Source organism: Pogona vitticeps, chromosome 5, assembly GCF_051106095.1.
Source record: "Pogona vitticeps strain Pit_001003342236 chromosome 5, PviZW2.1, whole genome shotgun sequence".
In the NCBI taxonomy this organism is placed as follows: Eukaryota; Metazoa; Chordata; class Lepidosauria; order Squamata; family Agamidae; genus Pogona; species Pogona vitticeps.
In genome coordinates this window covers 40,790,053-40,797,172 of record NC_135787.1, presented here as the reverse complement: position 1 = coordinate 40,797,172, position 7,120 = coordinate 40,790,053, and the positions used below count along the sequence as shown (strand labels likewise).

The window sequence follows — 7,120 nt, the reverse complement described above, 5'->3', positions numbered from 1 at the left end:
CAAGACATCCAGTTCAAGGAGAGAAAAAGATATGGTGGAGAGGAACAGGATAGAAGAAGTAAATAGGAGGCTGTTCTACGCCTCGTCAAACCATTAAGCTGCTTAACTCATTATTGTCACCAACTGGTAACAGCCCTTGAAGATTTCTGACTAAAATTTGTCCAGTCCCTACCAGGAGATGCCAGAGAGATGGTTGAGGGTCAACATGCACCAGCAGTAAAAAAAAGAGAAACTGCATCTAGATGCAAGAAGATACACATCAGATATTTAGAGCTGTTTGATACCCCTTTAATAGCCATGGCTACATCCTATTACATTCTTGGATTTGGACTTTGTGGAGGTACATAGACTTCTCCAGAGAGCTCTAATAGTAGTTCAGAAGAATGCACTGACAGAGAACTCTATCTACTTCAACAAGCTGTAAATCCTTTGATTCCATAGGATGGAGCCATAGCAGTTGATGGAGCTGTATTCAACCTGGAATCACTTTCACTGAAGTGTATTAACATACCAGTCCTTCTGTGCACAAACCTAGACACAGGTTTGCCAAAGTGGTTTGTAGAGTTAAGAATTCCGAAACATCTAAGCCCAGAAAAGAAATTGCTAGGGTAGTAAGAAATCTGTGACCCCACACAGGCCTGGCCATTTTCATCCCTGCATGAAAATACTAGGGGGATCACATTCATAGTAGTGTAAACAAATAATTTGTCCATCGTGACAAACAGCACATGCTTTGATTTAAAACATAGCCTTTGTGTTGTACCTGCAAATTGTAAACTAGTCCTTTGTCCATAGATAGCAGGCCAGTCTCAAGCCCGTGCCCCATCTGAGATGGAAAGAAGCACTGCATGAGTAGACTAGGGCTGGCCCTACCACAAATGAATGAGGTAAGTGCCTCAGACAGCAGATATTAGAAGGCTGCAATAGCAGCTCTTTGGTTCCTGCTGCTGAGCCCCTTGGTTGTTTCCCTCTATTGGGGAGCAGACTTATTTGTGCCACACTTCCTGTCCTTTGCCAATAAACTAATCTGGTGCTGTCTTCAACTTGCAGTCCAACTGAACACAAAGAATGACATCTCATCCTATGCCTCAGTCAGTAAAATGTCTTGAGGTGACAGTGGAATATGCCCAAACTGAAACAGAAAGGAGAGGAGACCAGTCTCTTGTATGTGCTGCTGGATTTATGGGCCAGAGACCTGTGATCAAGTGATATGCCAGGAATCTGTGAAGGGTCAGCGTTACAGGTATTTGCTTTCCTAAGGCAACGGATACTGTGGGATGAGATTGTTCTACAGACTGAACAAAAGCCTCAGCCTCAAAAGCCAGCAAAGATTTATGGGTACAAATGCATGGCATCCCTGGCATACAGAATAACATCAATGTCCTGCTCATCACCACTCTGAGTAAATTCTGGCAGTCAATTACAGATTTCATCCCATCCATAGAGACAGAGTCACTGATAATATTTTATAGGAAATGCTTCAGTATATACGATGGCTTGTGTCAGAGCTATATAAGGAGTAAAATCTTAATTAACTATACAATGCACACCTGACTAATCCTCTGTCTGGAATCTGAAAGCTAATTGTGAGAACAAGTGGGCATGCTATAAAAACGCAGCACACAGCCCAAGTGTAAACACTCTCCAGAATAAATGGCACTTTATGAAGATCCTTTCAGATGCCAAATGAAACTCCTCCATTTTGCTACTGCTGCTTCATATTACGTTAGCTCATGCCACAGTTCTCATAAGTGGTCCTGCTGTTAATGTTTCAGTAAAACAGCTGTGCAGGAGAGAAAATGTTGGCAAGCCCATAGAGTGCTGCATTGGAAAGTCTCCTCCCTAAATATCGGTTTTAATATAGCAGAATTATTGCTTTAATATTGTTATATCTGAGCTCCTACCATTCTTCCACAGTGATGCCTCTCTAGCAAATATGTACTGTCTAATATTATCCCCAGGCTATTACGCAGTTAACTGACAGTGAAGTGAAATTCTTGTGCTTCTTATGCTCTAGTTTTGCTCTACAGTTCAGACCAGTAAAAACCAGTACTGGTTACTTTTCACATAAGTAGTTTAAGTTAAAACCTAACTATCTGAAGACAGTAAGTTAGTGGTTGTCCCGGGTGTGAACAAATCCAGTTCTGGGCTGTGACCTACAAAGGCTTTGAACTACAGCTCTCACAATTCTTGGGCACTGGCCATGCCACCTGGGGCCAATGAGAGTTTTAACATCTGAAGGGCATCATGTTGAGTCAACATCTGGAGGGCATCATGTTGGGTCATGCACCAGCAGTAAAAAAATTGTGTTGCCCCCCCTCCCCTTACCTTTAGCTAAGACTCTCCTAGATGAGTATAGCCTGCCAGTCTTGGATCATGGATTGCTAAGTGCTTGGCAACCTACTTTTTTTGGAGTCCCATGAGGGCAGCAAAAATGGAAGGTTTACTGAGCTCTGGAAAAGCAATGAGAAATTGTCATTTAATTTCCTCCCCCCCCCCCAATCAGAAGTTGTTCAAGCCTCTTTATGGTAATCTTCAAGACTTTAGAGAGGTTTAGAGCGGCTTCTCTTAATGTTCCACATCACAGTTCTGCTTGCTTTCCCACGAGGACCTATTCTGTGAGAGCATCTGGATGATGAAGATTATGTGTCCATATCTGGGTACTGCATTTTAAGAAAACAATGGTCAAACTGGAGCATGTCCAGAGAAAACAACCAGGACAGGAGGTTGGAAATCAAGTTCTCTGAGAAACAGTTGAAAGAGCTGGGTACCTTTAGCCAGGAGAGGGGGAGATAAGGAGAAGACATGGCAGTGGTCTTCAAATAGCTGAAGAGGTGAAATGCAGAAGATGAGATGGATTTGTTCTATGCTCCAGAGGGTAGAACTAGCTCTAATAGGTGAGAGGAAGATTTAAAATAAACATTAGGAGAAATGTCCTAGTGGTGAGAAGTATTTGGCAGTGGAACAGACTGCCTCAGTAAGTGGAGCATTCTCCTTTACTGGATATATTTTAGCAAAAGCTGGGCAGCCATCTGTCAGGGATGTGATTGTTGCACCCCGCATTATTCAGACTTCACTGACCAGGGTGCTGGGCTAGAATGATCCACAGAGCACTTTCCAATTCTGTGACTTTGTCCTGTGCAGAAATTACATGTGCTATTTTAGCGACAATAATCCATTACCACCCCATGTGGATTCACTTGCCTTAGAGTTCGTCAGATACCATTCATATTCATTAAATGCCTGCATGTTTTTTCCCCAATAGAAACCTGTCTCTGAGTTTTTATTTTCAGAGAAATGCAAGAGAAATGTCTTTTCACAGGACCAACTTTTCATCAGGCAATATGAGGCAGCAGATACTTGGAGGTGGGAAGCAACAGGGATGTGGTGGAGAAGAAAGTTCTATCTGCCATGCAGCTTAACCTACATTTTCTAAGATGGAGAACAGCTGCAGCAGGTTGTGCTAAATGGAAGAATGTCTGAGGAAAAGAGAAGACATGGATCAGGAAAAGAGAAGACTCAACTGTGATGTGTAAGAAAAAGGAGGTAGTTATGGGGGGGACTTCCCACTGAGTACAGAGATGGCTGTCTGTCAACTGGATTTTCCAGCTTCATTAGAGATCATGTCATCCCATTCAGGTAACAGGGTGTGCCCTTCAAGGATAAGGGAGCTGATTTGGTTTACATACAGGACAGGTCATGTTCAGGACCCTGGACAGTACAGCAAATGCTGGTCCAGATTTTTTTGCTTGGCTTGAGGACCCAATCTAGCAGTCAGGCAGCTAAAGTAAAAGGCAAATTCTTATTGCTGTTGTTCAGATTGATATCCTGCTTTACCTTCATTGAATTCATGGCTTTTGCCTTCCCCATTTGATCTTCACAACAGGTTGAAATTGTGTGACTAACAATGAGTTTCACGAATGAATAGGGATTTTAACTCAGGTTGTCTTAGTGTTGCATTGTGCCCACTACACCACACCATGACTATTGTCAGTTTCATATCAAGCTCAAGAGAGTTCTTCTAGGAGCTCCATCCTCTCAGTTGCTGCGTCTGCCTCAGAGCTTGGGAAAACATAGTGAAATGAATGTGGTAATGTTAAATATGTTGCTGCTGCTGCTGCTGCTTCTTCTTCTTCTTCTTCTTCTTCTTCTTCTTCTTCTTCTTCTTCTTCTTCTTCTTCTTCTTCTTCTTCTTCTTCTTCTTCTTCTTCTTCTTCTTCTTGGTGATAGCACCAGAAAATGCTCTTAAAATCTAAACTTTAAAAATAAAGAAAAATTGTGTTTTGGAGTGAGTTAATTGGAGTTTTAGCCATTAAAAATATTACACTTCCATGCCCATTTGTAAAGGGGGCATGACATCCCACATTCCTCTTCCCTAAAGGGTGAAGGGCCTATATGTTTATTGCTCAGGGACTGCCAGGTTGTGGCTTTCCTCCAAACATTATTCTTCAAACATTATCCATGGGAAATGGAAGCCGATATATTTCCCCTCTCATTTGTAGTGCAGTGGTCTTGAGCTGATTCGGGTGCAATAGGAATGGAGATCCTATGATTGCAGCTCCTGCCTGGGGTCAGAGAGGCCAGATCTTTGAGGCAGGATGCAACTGAGACTTTACTTTCAGTGGAAGCTCCTTATACTCCTGTGCTAAAGAAGTAAGAAATGCACATTGGCTCTTTGTAAAGCAGTGGTTCCTGACTTGAGGTTCCTGATGATCTTGGACGATAACTATAACAACATACCATAGACTTTTGGCTGTGTTATTTGAGGCTTCTGGACATTCCAGTGTGAGTGGCCAAAGCTGGGCTATCATGTAGTAATCTCAGTTTTGAAGAGAGATGGAAGTCTTTATTTCCCTTTAGGGAATGGGTCTGTGAGTGAAGTGTGCTCCCTGCAGAGAGTGCATTAATCTAATGCTTAATTAACACATCCAGAATGCTCATTTAAATGTTGATTTGTCTCTTGTGAAGTACTAGCATCTAGGTTTTCTGTAGTCACTGGTTTCTTCTTGGGGAGGGGGATGAGGATTGGAGAAGTGAGGAGGGCCATTCTACACACTGGAAGGGTCCAAGGCCAATTCCTCTGAGTCAGAGGATAGTGTTACTTTCCCACAGCTGAACAGGTGAGTGTTAGGATTCTATGTGAGTAGGCTGTGCTTAAGAGGGATTGGGATGGACTCCTTCTTAAAAGTGCTGCTAGACAATTCAGAGATTTCTCCACCAAGGGCCGGGCTGTTAAAAACATAAGAAGTATACTGTCTGTCCGGTACTCAAATGCAGGATGTAATCGGTTGCTTACAAAAGCTTATTGAACCTATTTACCATTATCTCTTCTTGCTGATCCACACAGGATTCAATGATACAGGCACTACTGAAACATCACCTCTGACTATCCAGCACAGAGACCAAGGATCAGTTAGTGACCTCCATATCAGGGAAGGGGCAAGAGTATATCATTAAGCAGTCATTTTGTTCCTGTTTTGATAGCAACAAATAATAGAATTTTGCATGAATTTCTCAAGAATAGATCCTGCCTGACTAAATTTATCTATTTCTTTTTCTACTGGGTTACCAGTTTGGTGAAATGGTTGGAATGCTGTAGGTTAATTTATTTTCCTTTAAGTAAGGTATTTGGCAAAGTTCCCCATAATATTTTGGTTGCAAACTAATTAAATGTGTGTATGTGGGAAGAGTGTTGTTTAGCAGTAAACACTTGGCAGCTTTGAAGGAAATTTCAAGAGGGTTGCTGAAATTCTCTATCCTGGTTCCAATTCCCCTTTTTCATAAGTGACTTAGATTAAGGGGTGGATGTTACTCTTACCATATTTGTTGGTGACATAAATGGAGAGGGATAACTAACCCACCACAAGACATATGTAGATAAGTGGAAATCTGGGTGGAAACTAGCAAAATGAAATTCAGCTGGTAAATGAGATGAGTTCAGTAGTTGAACTAAGTCAAATGCAACATTCAGATCAAAGGTACAAGTTTAGAAGTAGAACTTCAGGATTTTAATAAGTCACAAGGTGAACATGAGTGTGCAGCATAATGGAGCTACAAAAAGCTCAATATGATTTTAGGTTGCATGAAGAAAATTATTGTGTTGAAGTCACAAGAGGTAATAGTTGCACATTATTCTGCATGTTTCCATCCTCTTATGACATACTTGAAAGATTGAGACACACTAGAGTGGATTCAGAAGAAACAGAGATGCTTAATGTTATCAAAACAGGTCCTGGATAGATGAGTTAAAGGGACTGAGTAAGTTGAGTCTGGAGATGGGATCACATGGTGTTCTTCAACTATTCCGAAGACTATGACACAGGACTGAATACTCTCCAGCAGAAGCTAGACAGCCATTTTTGAAATATCTAGCTTGGGACTTCCTATATAAAGCAGGAGGGTTAAACTACAAGCACTACATGATACTCTCCAGGTTTATGATTCTATAATAGAAATCTTGTTACATTGCTTTGTCTGCATAACGAAGGGTACAGCAGCAGTGGCAAATCGTTGTTGATTAAAGCAAATCACAATTTATTAATTTAAGGAAGCCCACAACTTTTATACAATGTGAAGAAGTTGTATGCACCCCAAAATCAACATTTGATCAGCAGCAATGATAATGATGTCAGCAGCAATTTGTTGATGACATCATCCCTTTTATGCACATGGAGCTGTGCAATGGGGTTTCAGCCTATTACAGTATTTATTTTCTGTTTGTTGTGTGAATGAAGCAAAACTGTATGGGCATAATTTGAACTGGGCCCAGTAAGACTATCTGGCAATAGTCTTCCTTTACAATGATCAGAAGATTATACTGATTATACTCCAACATTGTATACACATTATTTGATCTTCTTTAAAAAAAACTTTGGAAGAATGTTTGCAAGAATACTTGCTTCCTAATGTGTTTCTTTGAAAGTTCATGAGAAAACTGATACCACATTCTTCATCGTGGTCTTCTGTGAATGCACACAAAGGGTTAATACCAGCGCCAGCGTTGGGCCTCTCGGAACGTTTTCTAGCTGCAAGAGAAAAGTAACAATGTTTAGGACTACCCCTACTGCGCACGCCCAGCCTAACCGTCCCTCAGTTCCATTTTTCCGCCTAGCGGTTTGGA

At 41.4% G+C, this 7,120-nt stretch overlaps 1 long non-coding RNA gene across 1 annotated transcript; it reads left to right on the top strand.

The window, feature by feature from the left end:
- Positions 1-794: 794 nt before the first annotated feature.
- On the top strand, positions 795-5,645 carry LOC144589628 (uncharacterized). The gene is made up of 2 exons (XR_013545866.1): positions 795-887; positions 1,051-5,645. It is a non-coding gene; the product is annotated as an uncharacterized LOC144589628 (long non-coding RNA).
- Positions 5,646-7,120: the final 1,475 nt, after the last annotated feature.